Source organism: Triticum dicoccoides, chromosome 4A (assembly GCF_002162155.2).
Source record: "Triticum dicoccoides isolate Atlit2015 ecotype Zavitan chromosome 4A, WEW_v2.0, whole genome shotgun sequence".
NCBI classification, from domain to species: domain Eukaryota; kingdom Viridiplantae; phylum Streptophyta; class Magnoliopsida; order Poales; family Poaceae; genus Triticum; species Triticum dicoccoides.
The window spans coordinates 665,809,768-665,824,848 of record NC_041386.1 but is presented as its reverse complement, the minus strand read 5'-3'; positions in this window follow the sequence as shown (position 1 = coordinate 665,824,848).

The window sequence follows — 15,081 nt, the reverse complement described above, 5'->3', positions numbered from 1 at the left end:
ATCTATTCGAATAGCCGCGTCCGCGGTAAAGGACTACTTGGTTGCCTATACAGTTCATAGACAAGTAAATGGAAACTGTTAAAAGCCTCAAGATAAGCGTGAGTGCCGAGGATGGCTCTTCCGTAGGAAGACGGAGGCGAATCCTCGGTAGTGTATTGAAGTGGTGAGTAGTGGACTCGTGTGCGCAAAACCATTTCAAGTTGGAGTATCGTAGGATAGTCTAGCCAAGAGTCAAAGCTGGCTTGCTGCAATAACTCCACCAACCCTTCTTGATAACATGCATGTATGTAGGATCTGATGTAAGTCTTGCTGAGTACCTTTGTACTCATGTTGCTATAATCTACATTTTACAGAAGACGCTGCAACCCCTTCTGATGGGTTCTACGTAGACGTTGACATCAACGAGTAGGCTAAAGACCCAGGTGGTGACCCTGAGCTTGTGAAGGACCACGTAGTATAGCTAGGCTTTCCAAGCCTCTTTTATTTTATTAGTTGTCTGTACTCAGACAAGTTACTTCCGCTGCTGGTTTGTATGACTGTATGATTTGTATGTTGGGTCGTGAGACCCGTACCTTTGTGTATGTTATGTATGGCTCTCTGAGCCTTAAATAAAGTACTTGTGTCATAGAGTCATGTTGTGATGCTTCGTTGTATTTGCACATATCGAGCATATTGTGTGTATGATTGAAATGCTTGGTATGTGTGGGATCTGACTATCTAGTTGTTTATCTTTAGTAGCCTCTCTTACCGGGAAATGTCTCCTAGTGTTACCGCTGAGCCATGGTAGCTTGCTACTGCTCTGGAACACCTAGGCTGGCCGGCATGTGTCCTTCTTCATTCCTGTGTCTGTCCCTTCGGGGAAATGTCACGCTTGAGTACCGGAGTCCTGTTAGCCCGCTACAGCCCGGTTTACCGGAGTCCTGCTAGCCCAGTGCTACAGCCCGGACCCACTTGCTGATGACCGACACGTTCGAAGCTGGGTCATGGATGCCTGTCCCTGTAAGTCTGTGCCACTTTGGGTTTACGACTAGTCATGTCAGCCCGGGCTCTTTATCATATGGATGCTAGCGGCACTATCATATACGTGAGCCAAAAGGCGCAAACGGTCCCGGGAAAAGGTAAGGCGACACCCGTGGGAATACCGTGCGTGAGGCCGCAAAGTGATATGAGGTGTTACCAGCTAGATCGATGTGACATCGAGTCGGGGTCCTGACAGCGTTGGCATCAGAGCCGGACTGCCTGTAGGTTCTCCAAGCCAAACTGGTCGATGTTGAGTCTAGAAATTCTTTAGTTATATGTAGGGGAATTGTTTGTGGGATGGAACGTAAGGCTCTTTTTACTCCTTTACCTTATGACTTTCTGATCTGAGTCAGTCCATTCTTCCACCGGGGGTTAAGGAATTAGGATCTGTTCTCTCTATCAGGATCACGAGTTACTACTCAGTAGTACCTTATAAGTTTGATGGTTACCAGCCTAGTTCAGTTCTACTACCACATTATGTTGCCAGAATGGATTCAGAACTTTGATATGATGATGTTGAGTGTGTATGAAATCCTTTGTCAAATGTCTCAAAATCCTTCTTGGGCATTTACAGCTGTTATGCTGCCGAAATTTTGCTAGAAATTCTAATGCCCTTGCATTATGATTGTGCTTTCAGATGGCCACTCGCGACCTCAATCAAGTGGTTCGCCTGACTCGATGCCTAGATGTACCCGGCCATACTGCTAAGTTGGTCAGGGTAATGACTGAGGCTGGATATCGCTGGTATCCCGAGTACACGGTCGAAGAGCAATTCCGAGATTTTAATCAGAGCCAGTATCTCTGCACTGTCAGGATATTTCCATCTTATCCTGGATCCACCGAGCCTCTTCACTGCTCTTATGGACTCGGGGTTACCATTGAGATGGCTGTGCAGGACGCCGCCTACTCTATGATGACCATTATGCGGGTCCGATCTGGTTTATTTCGGGACTCTGATTTCCGGTATATGCCAGGATCACTTCCGGGAGCACAAGGGTATCTCCAGGCTATCTATGCTGACCCCACTCAGGAGGATTCACGGACTCGCACCACTGCTGAGATGCTCGAGGATAAGGACCGAGAAAATCGGGCCTTAAGGCTAGAGCTCTTCAACACCCGTGCTGACCACTGGGCCACTTTGACTCGGTTCGCACCGGCGGTGCAAGCTGGATATTCAGATATGCGCGATCTCTATCCTGTGAGATCTGCTCTGCCAGACGTGATGGTTTGGCGTGATGTAGGAGGCATCACCCCACCTCGCGGTCCCCGCAGGCCACCGTTTGTTGGTCCAAGGCCTCATCCTAGCCCCTATGGTCCACAAGCTCCGCGAGACCGTCTGTTTCTGGATGATCATGTTGAACTCCCAGGCTATGGAGGTGACTTTTACGAGGACTACTACGGATCGGTCTGAGTTAGTGGTAGTATCACTAGTTCGCACTAGCTGTGTCGTCTATCGTCCCGCGTGACTCGTGGGATATGACCTAGTTTGTACTCTTTCCGGAGATGTAGAAAAATAATGTATAGGAGCTTGGAATGTCTCCGATGAGATGTAATCCTCTTTTCACCATAATAGTACTTTGTTTGGTCTTGTACTAAACCCTGTATGGTGTGTATGACGATGGAATAAAGAAGCAGTTTCTGTATCTACCATGTCATACGGATGATCATCTTGCATTCCGAGTTATTTCTTACATTATAAATCCTATGTCGGAATTTTACCATCCTGACTAAAACATTGTCTTGATTTCCTAGGATGGTCAACACGCGCGCTAACCCTGCTTCTCAAGAGCAGGCCGAAGGCAGTGAAGCCAGGGATGTAAATCTGCCCCATCCTCCTTCACTAGCCGAGGTGATGATGGAAGCTGAGAGAAACAAGCGGGAGACGAACCGTTTGTTGGAGCGTATTGAACAGAATACAGCACACCATCAGAGGGCTAACGTGGTGTCACTCAGTGATTTTATCAAATTGCATCCACCCACGTTCCACCACTCCGTCGAGCCTCTCGACGCTGATGACTGGCTTCGCAGTATCTCCCATAAACTGCGTTCCGCGCTGGTAGCGGAGGCTGACAAGGTCACCTTTGCTGCATATCATCTTGAAGGCCCCGCCAGTCTATGGTGGGAGAATTATGGAGCTATGCGCCCAGCGGGCCATGTCACTACTTGGGCTGAGTTCAGCGAGGCTTTCCGTGAACATCACATTCCGGAGGGTCTCATGGACCGTAAACGTGAAGAATTTTGCAGTTTCACCCAAGGCCGACTTTCTGTGGATGCCTATAGCAGGGAGTTTGGTAATCTCGCCCGATATGCAACTGAGGAAGTGTCTACTGACGCCAAGAAGCAAGCAAGGTTCCGTAAGGGCCTTAGTCCTGAGATTCGTCGTGACCTCCGTCTGCATGAGTGCACATCTTTTTTGAAACTTGTCAACAAAGCCATCAGTGCTGAAACTGGTCAGACTGACTATGACGCAACACGCAAGCATGGACGTGACACGGGTTCCTCATCCGGTGCTGGTCCTCAGAAGCGCCGCGTGTGGGTACCCAACACCGCCCTGCCACCCAGGTTCACACCGAGGCCATCCTTCCAGGCGCCTCGCCCCGTTCAACAGTCTGCTCCAGCCAAGCCCTATGGGGGTCCAACTAACAATGCTCCTCCACGTACCAGTTCCGTGACTTGTTTCAAGTGTGGGGAATCTGGTCACTATATGCGTGAGTGTCCCCAGACCAACCCCAATCAATCTGCTAAAGCTGTTGGCCGTGGCAAGCCGACAGGGAAAGTGTTTCATGCTAAACCGGTCACCGCTTCGCGTGGCCATGTCAACTGTATCTCTGCCGAAGAAGCTCAAGAGGATCCCAACGTCGTTCTCGGTACGCTTCTTGTTAACTGCCACCCGGCATCTGTTCTTTTCGATACAGGAGCCTCTCATTCTTTTATATCTGAGAATTATGCTCGCTTGCATAACATCGCATTCGGTGATATGCCAACCTCTATGGTAATCCAAACTCCGGGATCCAAATGGCAAACTTCTAGAGTAAGCCATGGGAACGAAATCCAAGTCGACAGACTTGTTTTCCTTGCATCTTTGATAGCCCTTAAATCTTCAGATATTAATATCATTCTAGGTATGGACTGGATGTCGGCTCATCATGCCCAAATCGATTGCTTCTCTAGGACTGTTCAACTCACCCATCCTTCGGGGAAGATAGTCAATGTCTTGACCCGAATAGCCAAGCGACAATTATATTCTCTTAACGCCAGCCCTTTGCCAGACCTTGAGGACGTTCCGGTAGTCCGTGACTTCCCGGATGTCTTTCCAGAGGAATTGCCAGGTGTTCCACCTGACAGGGATGTTGAGTTTGTAATAGACCTCATTCCAGGAACCGTTCCGATTGCTAGAAGACCTTATAAGATGGCACCCCTAGAACTAGCCGAACTTAAGAAACAACTCGATGAGTCCTTGAAAAAGGGTTTCATCCGACCTAGCTCTTCTCCGTGGGCTTGCCCCGTCCTATTCGTCAAGAAGAAGGATGGTACGGACCGGATGGTTGTAGATTACCGACCTGTCAATTTGGTCACAATCAAGAACAAATATCCGCTTCCTAGGATCAACGACCTGTATGATCAGCTCGCTGGATCCTCAGTCTTCTCCAAAATGGATTTGAGGTTGGGCTACCATCAAATCAAAATCAGAAACGGGGACATCCCTAAAACGGCCTTTGTTACTCGTTACGGCCAATACGAGTACACCGTCATGTCCTTCGGTTTAACCAACGCTCCAGCCACCTTTTCTCGGTTAATGAACTCAATCTTCATGGAGTATTTGGATAAATTCGTCGTGGTTTACCTCGATGATATACTCATCTACTCCAAGAACGAGGAAGAACATGCCGAACATCTAAGGCTAGTGTTGCAGAAACTTCGAGAGCATCGCCTTTATGCCAAATTTTCTAAATGTGAATTCTGGTTGTCAGAAGTGACCTATCTGGGTCATGTAATATCTGGTAAAGGTATTGCTGTTAACCCTGAGCGAGTTCAAGCCGTCCTTAACTGGACTCCACCTGAATCGGTCAAGCAAGTTCGGAGCTTTCTGGGCTTAGCGAGCTATTGTCGTCGCTTTGTCGAGAACTTCTCCAAGGTTGCTAAACCCCTAACCGAACTCCTCAAGAAAGATAAGAAGTTCGAATGGACTACACAATGTGAGCACAGCTTTCAGGAACTGAAAAGACGCCTGACTTCTGCTCCCGTACTGGTACCGCCAGACTTTTCTAAGGACTTTGTTATCTACTGCGACGCCTCGCGACAAGGACTAGGTTGCATTCTCATGCAAGATCGACACGTAATTGCCTACGCTTCACGGCAATTGCACCCACATGAGGAGAATTATCCTACTCATGATCTAGAGCTTGCAGCCGTAGTCTATGCACTTAAGACCTGGCGACATTACCTCCTCGGTAATCGTTGCGAAATATTCACTGATCACCAAAGTCTGAAGTATATTTTCACCCAACCAGATTTGAATCTCAGGCAGAGACGTTGGGTTGAATTGATCACAGACTTCGACTTAGGAATAACCTACACCCCAGGGAAAGCCAACGTCATGGCTGATGCGCTAAGTCGTAAATCTTATTGTAACAATCTGATGTTACAACAAAGTCAACCGCTTCTCCATGAGGAATTTCGGAAGCTTAACCTTCACATTGTTCCTCAAGGATTTCTCTCCACCTTGGTGGCGAAACCTACTCTTACGGATCAAATCATTGCTGCCCAGAAGCGAGATAAGGGAATAGCTAAGATCAAGGAGAACATTGCTAGCGGAGGTGCTAGTTGTTTCTCCACAAATGATCATGGTGTTGTGTACTTTGAGAACCGTCTAGTGGTTCCCAAGAACCAGCATCTACGGCAGTTGATCCTTAAGGAGGCTCATGAATCTCCTCTCACTATTCATCCCGGTAGTACTAAGATGTATCAGGACCTACGCCAGAGGTTCTGGTGGACTAGGATGAAGAGAGAAATTGCTCAGTATATTGCTAATTGCAACGTATGTCGTCGTGTAAAAGCAGAGCATCAACGGCCTGCTGGCACCCTTCAACCCCTATCTATTCCTGAATGGAAATGGGATAAAATTGGTATGGATTTCATTACCGGTTTTCCCAGGACCAAGAGAGGGAATAATGCTATTTTCGTCGTGGTCGATCGTCTTTCCAAAGTAGCCCATTTCTTACCTGTTCGTGAGAGTATAACCGCTAGTCAACTGGCAGACTTATACATCTCCCGAATAGTGTCTCTTCATGGTGTTCCTTTGGAAATTAACTCGGATCGAGGAAGTCTTTTCACCTCTCGATTTTGGGAAAGTTTCCAAAATGCTATGGGAACTCGTCTCTCCTTTAGCACCGCTTTCCACCCTCAGTCGAGTGGTCAAGTGGAACGCGTCAACCAAATTCTAGAAGACATGCTTCGAGCCTCTGTTATCTCATTCGGAATGGACTGGGAGAAGTGCCTTCCATTTGCCGAATTCGCTTATAACAACAGCAATCAATCTAGCTTGGGTAAAGCCCCTTTTGAAGTTCTCTATGGACGACGGTGTCGAACACCCCTTAACTGGTCAGAGACCGGGGAAAGACAATTCTTTGGCCCGGATATGATTCAGGAAGCAGAAGAGCAAGTTCGTATCGTTCGTGAAAAGTTGAAAACAGCCCAATCTCGTCAAAGGAGTCAATATGACCGAAAACATAAGGCTATGACTTTCGAGGTTGACGAGAAGGCTTATCTTCGGGTCACCCCTCTGAAGGGAACCCATCGTTTTGGTATCAAAGGCAAATCGGCTCCTCGTTACATTGGACCTTTTCGCATTCTTGCCAAACGAGGAGAAGTTGCCTACCAGTTGGAACTACCTCCGCACCTCTCCAGAGTTCACGATGTCTTCCACGTTTCTCAACTCAGGCGTTGCTTCTCGGATCCTATCCGTGAAGTGGACCACGAAACGCTTGATCTCCAAGATAATCTTACATATCGAGAGTACCCCGTTCGTATCCTCGATCAGGCCGAACGTACCACCCGACGTCATAATATCAAATTTCTCAAGGTTCAATGGTCGCACCATTCTGAGGATGAAGCAACTTGGGAAAGGGAGGATCGTCTTCGACTCGAGTACCCCGCCTTCTTCCCGGAGGAACCCAAATCTCGGGACGAGATTCTTTTGAGTGGGGGTGAGTTGTCACAACCTAGCTAGTCATGCATTAGAGTGTTGCATCATGTTTACTCTTTCATCAGAAACTTGAAATCGGGATGATAGAACCCCCAGTCCCCTCTGAAACCAACTAGGGTTTACTAAAATAATTTTCAATGAACCTGAAATGCCCTTCTAAAATGCCCATTATTTTTGTCTTGGTTCAGAACCTCTGCCAAAAGTGGTGCACATTTTCCTAGGCCATCTTAGGGTTTTTGAATTAATTCATAAATATTTGAATTTGGGCATTTAAAATAATATAAAATATTTAAATGCTCAAATATCTCCAAACTAAAATGTTTCATGTTGGAAATAATCCAACTATGGGCCAGGAATAGTTTGGTGAATTTTGAACTTGCCTAGGTATTTTATTTAATTCAACAAAGTTGCAGATATATTAAATAAAACAAAAACAGAAAAATATATAACAGGAGGAGCTTACCTGGGCTCCTCCACTGTGCGGCCCAGCCAGCTGGCTGGCCCAGCCGGCAGCCGGCCCAGCCCACCTCCCTCCTCTGTCGTCTTCGCCCCGACAGAGGGAGGGGAGTGTGGCCGGCGCGCGCGCACGGCCACCGCGCCACGCCACCTGCTCGCCTGCTTGCCTGGCCTTCCCTCCTCGCTCGACTCCCTGGACGACGCCACGCCCTCCCCCCTGCTCTCTCTCACTCTCCCCCGGCTCTCCTCTCCTCTCCCTCGCTCTCTCTCTCGCCCGGCCGAACACCACACTCGCCGCCGTTCGCCATAGCCACCGTCTCCGACCACCCCTCGCTCCCCCGACTAGCTCAGGAGCTCCGCCACGACTCCCTCTTCCTCCCCACCGCTCCACAGCTCCCCGGAAGCCCTGCATCGCCGCCACGTTGCCGTTCCCCTCTTCGGGCTCCGACCACCGTCGCTGTCGAATTCACCGTCTCCAGTGCGTCCCCGAGCCCGCTTCGACGCCCACTACAACCGCGGTGAGCTACGCCACCGTTTCCTCCTCTCCTTCCCCTCGTTCCCTCACCGTAGCCACCTCCCCACCACGGCCGAACCTCCGCCGTCGCCGAGCTCGCCGTCGACGCAGCTCCGGTGACCATTTGGTCACCCCGGCGAGTCCAACAAGTTCGCAAGACCCCGTAGAGCATCCCTAGCGCCTCGCTTTGCTCGACTTCGAGCTCCAGCACCGTTCCCGTGCACGACCGAACCCCGGCGGCCGCAGCCGAGCTCGCCGCCGTCGACTCCGGCCACCCCGACCCCAACGGGCTCCGCCAAGAGCTGCGGGTTGGCCTCAGCTCCACTCCGGTGGTCTCCGCAGTCCGTTTGGTGGCCGAAATGACCAAAACCACTTCCGCCGCCGCGTCGGGCTCGCCGGCGGCTAAACGCCGGTGCAGCCGACTCGGGTTTGACCACGGGTGGGCCCTGGTTGACTCCCCTGAGTCAATGATAGGTGGGGCCCAGCCCTGTTAATTAAACAGGATTAGTTTTAATTAAGTTTTAATTAAAATAATCACCCTGACATGCGGGACCCACTGTCAGGTTTGACCTGGACCAGTTCCGTTGACCTGCTGACGTCACACTGACGTCAGGCTGACGCAGTAATTGATTTTCTGGATTTAATTTAAATCAGGAAATTCCAGAATATTATTTAAACTTCAAAAATTCATAACTTTTATTCTGTAACTCCAAATTGGACAAATTATATATGAAAAATGATCAGAAAAATCCAATCTATCCATCTGTACTATTTTCATGCATGATCAAACAAGTTAAATTGATGTTTTAAGCAGAACAAGAAAAGGCACTTTAAAAGGCCATATTTGAATTTGGAATTTGAATCTTTGATTCAAATTTGTTCAAACCCTTCTGGCTTTAGTTGCATTAGCCCAATACACTCATATTGCCATGTTTCATGCATGCATCATATTGTTGCACATTGTTTGGTGATGCTTGTGTATCGATGCCCTTTGCGACAGGTTCTGTCCCCGAGGAGTACCGTGATTACCCTAACGAAGAACCGTATCCGTGCATCGAACCATCAGGCAAGCAACCAACCATTTGATCATATCGATACAATCCCATGTTCTCGCTCCTGCTCTCTTTTACTGCATTAAGACAACGCGTTTCAAACTGCTGTGTGCTACAGTAGTTGAACCCATTTCCTCTGCATGACCTGTCATTGCCACAGTAACTAGATGAAACCCACTAGCATGTGTAGGAGTTGTTTGAGCCATATGTATGTGTTGTTCCTACCTTGCTATACCTGCTATGCTTAGAGTCGTGTCAGGTCTGGTTCATCTGGGTGATGGGCTAGAGTGAAATGTTTATCTCGGTAATGAGAGTGGTGTGGTGAACACGATTTGGTAAAGGTATCGATGAGAGGCCATGTAGGAGTACATGGTGGGTTGTTTCATTGAAGCCGACCTTAAGCACTGAGATCTGTATGCGTGATTTAAGATACAGCTACTACCATGCATTGGGCCCTGAAATATGACCCCGCTCGACTTCTTATTCACCCTAGCTCTCTGTCCAGGAGTTGCAAGTAGTTTCTGGTGTTTGTAGCCTACTGGAGGCCGTGGACAGCGCTGACCGTAGGGGTGGGCTGTGATGCGGTAGGTACGTGGCACGGTGTACCGAACACCCGTTAGGTATCTCGGGAACCCTGTTCACATCGTTCGGGGCCGTATGGGAAACCCCGGCCGGACTCCCTGCGGATGGAACCTGAATAGGCGATAAACCTGGACTAGAGGCTTAAGTGTTTAGGTAGGTCGTGGTCTACACCCACGTCGGCTTTCACTTGAAGTCTGCCGAGCACATGTCGTGTGCAGACGCTAAGTGGTGGAAACATGTATGAAGAAGTACACCCCTGCAGGGTTATCATAATCTATTCGAATAGCCGTGTCCGCGGTAAGGGACTACTTGGTTGCCTATACAGTTCATAGACAAGTAAATGGAAACTGTTAAAAGCCTCAAGATAAGTGTGAGTGCCGAGGATGGCTCTTCCGTAGGAAGACGGAGGCGGATCCTCGGTAGTGTATTGAAGTGGTGAGTAGTGGACTCGTGTGCGCAAAACCATTTCAAGTTGAAGTATCGTAGGATAGCCTAGCCAAGAGTCAGAGCTGGCTTGCTGCAATAACTCCACCAACCCTTCTTGATACTATGCATGTATGTAGGATCTGATGTAAGTCTTGCTGAGTACCTTTGTACTCATGTTGCTATAATCTACATTTTTACAGAAGACGCTGCAACCCCTTCTGATGGGTTCTATGTAGACGTTGACATCAACGAGTAGGCTAAAGACCCAGGTGGTGACCCTGAGCTTGTGAAGGACCACGTAGTATAGCTAGGCTTTCCAAGCCTCTTTTGTTTTACTAGTTGTCTGTACTCAGACAAGTTACTTCCGCTGCTGGTTTGTATGACTGTATGACTTGTATGTGGGGTCGTGAGACCCGTATCTTTGTGTGTGTTATGTATGGCTCACTGAGCCTTAAATAAAGTACTTGTGTCGTAGAGTCATGTTGTGATGCTTCGTTGTATTTGCACATATCGAGCATACTGTGTGTATGATTGAAATGCTTGGTATGTGTTGGATCTGACTATCTAGTTGTTTATCTTTAGTAGCCTCTCTTACCGGGAAATGTCTCCTAGTGTTACCGCTGAGCCATGGTAGCTTGCTACTGCTCTGGAACACTTAGGCTGGCCGGCATGTGTCCTTCTTCGTTCCTGTGTCTGTCCCTTCGGGGAAATGTCACGCTTTGAGTACCGGAGTCCTGTTAGCCCGCTACAGCCCGGTTTACCGGAGTCCTGCTAGCCCAGTGCTACAGCCCGGACCCACTTGCTGATGACCGACACGTTCGAAGCTGGGTCATGGATGCCTGTCCCTGTAAGTCTGTGCCACTTTGGGTTTACGACTAGTCATGTCAGCCCGGGCTCTTTATCATATGGATGCTAGCGACACTATCATATACGTGAGCCAAAAGGCGCAAACGGTCCCGGGAAAAGGTAAGACGACACCTGTGGGAATACTGTGCGTGAGGCCGCAAAGTGATATGAGGTGTTACCAGCTAGATCGATGTGACATCGAGTCGGGGTCCTGACAGTTAAGTAATCGGAGAAGCCTCCCCCAAGCTTGTGGGACACTCTCTTCTTTGATTTGCATAAAATTATATATTTCCCGCAAGGCAGCTTGTTTCTTATGAGCAGGGAAATATTTAGTAGAGAAGTAATAAATCATATCCTGGGGACTATGCACACAACCAGGATCAAGAGAATTAAACCAAGTCTTAGCATCACCCTTTAATGAGAACGGAAATATCTTCAGGATATGGTAATAGCGAGACTTCTCATCATTAGTAAACAGGGTGGTTATATCATTTAACTTGGTAAGATGTGCCATACAAGTTCAGATTCATAGCCATAAAAAGGATCAGATTCTACCAAAGTAATTATCTCAGGATCAACAGAGAATACATAATCCTTATCAGTAACACAGATAGGTGAAGTAGCAAAAGCGGGGTTAGGTTTCATTCTAGCATTAAGAGATTGTTGCTTCCATTTAGCTAATAACTTCTTAAGATCATATCTATCTTTGCAAGCAAAAATAGCTCTAGCAGCTTCCTCATCCATAACATAACCCTCAGGAACAACAGGTAATTCATAATCAAGGGGAGAACTTTCATCATCACTATCATCAATAATAGCATCTTCAATAATTTCATTCTCTCTAACCCTAGCACGTTGTTCATCAAGAAATTTACCTAATGGCAAAGTAGTACCATGCACAGAAGTAGTTTCATCATAAGTATCATGCATAGCAGAAGTGGCATCATCAATAACATGCGACATATCAAAATTCATACCAGTAGCAGGTTTAGGTGTCGCAAGCTTACTCAAAACAGAAGGAGAATCTAGTGCAGATCTAGATGGCAGTTCCTTACCTCCCCTCGTAGTTGAGGGAAAAATCTGGGTTCTTTCGTCTTTCAAGTTCCTCATTGATCAACGGATATAAATCCCAAGTGACTCAAAGAATAGAACTATGCTCCCTGGCAACGGCACCAGAAATTAGTCTTGATAACCCACAAGTGTAGGGGATCGCAACAGCTTTCGAGGGTAGAGTATTCAACCCAAATTTATTGATTCGACACAAGGGGAGCCAAAGAATATTCTCAAGTATTAGCAGTTGAGTTGTCAACTCAACCACACCTGGATAACTTAGTATCTGCAGCAAAGTATTTAGTAGCAAAGTAGTATGATAATAATGGTAACAGTGGCAAAAGTAAAGATAGCAGTTTTGTAGTAATTGTAACAGTAGCAACGGAAAAGTAAATAAGTGAAGCACAATATGTGAAAAGCTCGTAGGCATTGGATCAATGATGGATAATTATGTTGGATGCGATTCCTCATGAAATAGCTATAACATAGGGTGACACAGAACTAGCTCCAGTTCATCAATGTCATGTAGGCATGTATTCCGAATATAGTCATACGTGCTTATGGAAAAGAACTTGCATGACATCTTTTGCCCTACCCTCCCGTGGCAGCAGGGTCATAGTGGAAACTAAGGGATATTAAGGCCTCCTTTTAATAGAGTACCGGACCAAAGCATTAACACATAGTGAATACATGAACTCCTCAAACTACGGTCATCACCAAGAAGTATCCCGATTATTGTCACTTGGGGGTTGTCGGATAATAACACATAATAGGTGACTATAGACTTGCAAGATAGGATCAAGAACTCACATATATTCATGAAAACATAATAGGTTCAGATCTGAAATCATGGCACTCGGGCCCTAGTGACAAGCATTAAGCATAGCAAAGTCATAGGAACATCAATCTCAGAACATAGTGGATACTAGGGATCAAACCCTAACAGAACTAACTTGATTAGATGCTAAATCTCATCCAACCCATCACCGTCCAGCAAGCCTATGATGGAATTACTCACGCACGGCGGTGAGCATCATGAAATTGGTGACGGAAGATTGTTGATGATGACGATAGCGACGAATCCCCCTCTCCGGAGCCCCGAACGGACTCCAGATCAGCCCTCTCGAGAGAGATTAGGGCTTGGCGGCTGCTCCATATCGTAAAATGCAATGAAACTTTCTCTCCAATTTTTTTCTCCACGAAACAGAATATATAGAGTTGGAGTTGAGGTCGGTGGACATCAGGGGGCCTGAGGGAGTCCTGGATTAGGGGGTATCCGGATAGCCGGACTATATACATCGTCCGGACTATTGGAGCGTGAAGATACAAGACTCAGGACTCCGTCCCATGTCCGGATGGGACTCTCCTTTGCGTGGAAGACAAGCTTGGCGATCCGGATATTGTATTTCCTTCCTTGTAACCGAATCCATGTAAAACCTAGCCCTCTTCGGTGTCTATATAAACCGGAGAGGTTGGTCCTTAGAAGGCCGGTCACAATTACGATCATAACCATCATAGGCTAGCTTCTAGGGTTTAGCCTCTATGATCTCGTGGTGGATCTACTCTTGTACTACTCATATCATCAATATTAATCAATCAGGAAGTAGGGTTTTACCTCCATCGAGAGGGCCCGAACCTGGGTAAACATTGTGTCCCTTGCTTCATGTTACCATCAGCCTGAGCCGCACAGATCCGGACCCCCTACCCGAGATCTGCGGGTTTTGACACCGACATTGGTGCTTTCATTGAGAGTTCCTCTTGTCGCCGCTGTGAGGCTTGATGGCGCCTTCAATCATCAACAACACGGTCCAGGGCGAGACTTTTCTCCCCGGACAGATCTTCGTGTTCGGCGGCTTCGCACTGCGGGCCAATTCGCTTGGCCATCTGGAGCAGATCGACAACTACACCCCTGGCCACCAGGTTAGGTTCGGAAACCTGAACTACACGGCCGATATCCGCGGAGACTTGATCTTCGACGGAATCTGGCTTGTGCCAGGAGCGCCAGACAGTCATGATGAGTACGGCCTAGACCTGTTGTTGGACAGTGCTCGGGATATCACCCCTGCAGTAGCCCCGGACCTAAATCCGGAGCAGACTGCGTGGCCCAAGGACGGGTGGATGGACCCCTCCCCATAGGTTGCACACTCATCAGCGATAGAGCCGAACCCAGGCCTCACCTCTAGGGACGCCTGTGATTCCGGACCCCGGACCCGTATCCGGTTATAGGTTCCAGTCCGCTCGCACCCGAACCCGTCGAGCCTGGTTGGGCTCCGGTAATGGAGTTTACCACTGCGGATATCTTCCAGCACTCGCCCTTTGGCGACATGCTGAATTCATTAAGGTCTCTCTCTTTGTCAGGAGGCTCTCGGCTGAACTATGTCCGGCTCGAGGGGGAAGCTAGCGACGAAGGAATTCGTTGCCCACCCACCACCCACTTCATAGCCACGGTCGATGATTTCACCGACGTGCTGGACTTCGACTTTGAAGACATCGACAATTTGGACGATGATGTAGGAGAAAAACAGGAACCACCACCCACGGGGCGGTGGACAGCCACCTCTTCATATGACATATATATGGTGGATATGTAACGCCCCGGATACAACTTTCCATATTCATAACTCCGACTCTTGCCATTTCCGGCTATGTGATTTATATTTCCTCCGTGGTTGGGTTTTTGTCTGTTGTTTTGCATTTTGTTCTTGTTATGCATCTCGTCTCATGTCATCATCTACATTCCATCTGCATGTTTTTCAAAACTTGCATCCGTCCGGGTTTCCCCGGTTCTCTCCGTTGTCCGTTCCGAGTCCGGACACACTTGCACGCGCCCGCGGCACCTCCGAAATATTATTTTATAAGTGGCATAAAAATGTTCTCGGAATGGGTTGCAACTTGTCGTGCGGTCTTATTATAGTGTAGACAGAGCCCTA